Source organism: Octopus bimaculoides, chromosome 6 (assembly GCF_001194135.2).
Source record: "Octopus bimaculoides isolate UCB-OBI-ISO-001 chromosome 6, ASM119413v2, whole genome shotgun sequence".
Taxonomy (NCBI): domain Eukaryota; kingdom Metazoa; phylum Mollusca; class Cephalopoda; order Octopoda; family Octopodidae; genus Octopus; species Octopus bimaculoides.
Genome location: NC_068986.1, coordinates 107,506,914 through 107,509,104, shown reverse-complemented (window position 1 = coordinate 107,509,104; position 2,191 = coordinate 107,506,914). Strand labels below are relative to the sequence as shown.

The window sequence follows — 2,191 nt, the reverse complement described above, 5'->3', positions numbered from 1 at the left end:
TATATATATATATATATATACACGAATGTCGCTGTATTACAAGTGCATATCATAAACACACATCTATACATACCTACAAATTACATACATACAAGTATATACGTATACAGACATACACACACATACACACACACATGTGTGTGTGTGTGTGTGTGCATAATGCTAATTCACTAGCAGCTGTAGTACAAAGAACAGTGTTTTTTTCATATCATGTAATCCCATCTGTTCTGTGAAAACAGCAAAATATTCACGAGACATTACTGTTACTGATAGATTTGCATTCAATATGCATATCTAAAACTGAACTTTTATGAAAATATTTGTTTTATTTACAAGTATTTTTATATTCTTTATAAAACGATGCATCACTTAATTCAAATCTGAGTCTCTGAGTCTAGAATCAGACCAACACAAACATATCGGAATATATATATATATATATATATATATATATATATATGTGTGTGTGTGTGTGTGTGTGTGTGTGTGTGTGTGTGTGTGTGTGTGTGTGTGTGTGTGTGTGTGTGTGCAGACGGAGACATGCAGAGAGAAAAATGCACACACACGCATATGCATATGTGTATATAGTTTAAACTATATATATATATATATATATATATAAAGCGGGAGAGGGGGGCGGGGGAGAAGGATGGTTTACTCAACGAAAGTGTATGTATCTTGTGATTTCTGATATTTCCAGAAGGCGACAATCGGCAATTTATGTTGAAGAAATCTAGTCGATAAAATTAACCAGTGTTTCTCTTATGTACATGGTAGAATAGTGGTGTTTGCCTACGGCACCTACTGGTAAAGTGGCACCACTAAGTCTGTTGCCCAAAAGATAGAACTGTTTGCCCACGGCATTTTCAATACAGCTTCAGTCTGTCCAATTTTACTCATAGGATTTCGTCGACTTGTGACATTAGCTAAACTCACTTGCCCAAGGTGATTCGCAGTAAGATGAAATACGAAATCACGTAGCTGCAATCATGTCGCCATCTTAGACTGAAATTGTTTTATCGAACCCTGAAAAGGGAAAGGATATTTACACTTCAGATGTATTTTAACACCTTGCCTACAACAGCCACTTTTGTGTCATTTATTCTTTTCTACCAGTGGTTTAAGTTTTTAATAAATTACGCGTTTTTTAAAATTTTTATAAAACTGTATTTATATTCTCTGTATATTCACAATATTAATTATCACAATTATAAGCTGTCAAGGCGAGCTAACCCTAGGCAACCGGGTGAGAGCCACTGGCGAGTATTAATCAAGTGCGATATCACTGATGATCTGGCTATGGGTGCCACCCGCGACTCCCGCAGTAGAAAACGAATATTATACTCATTCTGTTTAAAGGGTGTCACCAATTATACACATTTGAAAACGTTTTCCATTATACCTCCGTTTATAGTTATATATTTTTTCTTTTATTAATGGCTTTTTTTCTACAGATTATATTCTAGACTTTATTATATGTCGTTCACGAAAATTATTTCATGGAGAGCAGCGCAACAATAATAATGGAGGTAATGACCTGTATCCGTCTTTCCAATTGTCTTTCTTCAGATTCTGTTGATTCAAATTGAAAACTATCCAAGAAATACAAGGAACGTGTTCTGTACATTTCCTAACATTCAAACAGTGTCGTTTGAACCGCAGCAATATAAGGCTTCATAAAAGAAACATCACCAGAGTCACGGAGATTCTCATGGTGTATTAAAATATAGCGTGGGTAGTTACCGGGGATTTTCATCACAGGCAAAGTGTTTAAAGAGAACGTAAAAGGCATAACTAAATACAGACAGGTAATTTAATTTCCTGGTCTAGCAATTCTGCCTCAAACGGACTGTATCAAATGAATTGTCTCTACAATGTTTCCATCCATGGTCTGTTACACATCGGTTTGTACTTTGGCCGTTCCTGAAGCATGTAAATCTCTCTGTTCGGAATGGTTCTTTGTCTCATGCGTAATCGTCTATAGGACCGCTACATTTAGTTGGCGAATATATTTTACGATTCCATACCGTTACTGTTTATCTTATCGCTCAGAGATTTAGTATAACTTATCTCTCTCTTTTACGAGATCAGTGGCAGTGTGTTATTGGCCAGCTGGAGAAGTCTTTCTGGGTCCATCACATTCAGTTGGCAAATACATTTTACGATATATATATATATATATATATATATA

The 2,191-nt window shown here is 35.4% G+C and overlaps 1 protein-coding gene across 12 annotated transcripts in view; it reads left to right on the top strand.

Annotated features, from left to right (window-relative positions):
* LOC106873642 (ras-related protein Rap-2a) overlaps window positions 1-2,191 on the top strand; it is a 283,277-nt gene that overhangs the window by 197,815 nt on the left and 83,271 nt on the right. Inside the window, exon 1 of one of the 12 annotated variants that reach the window (XM_052969076.1) lies at window positions 1,511-1,529. The exons of the other annotated variants lie outside the window; for them this stretch is intronic. The gene's annotated coding sequence lies outside the window, so the exon portion shown is untranslated. Of the gene's footprint in view, window positions 1-1,510; window positions 1,530-2,191 lie in introns of those variants that run through there. 12 annotated transcript variants of the gene reach the window in all.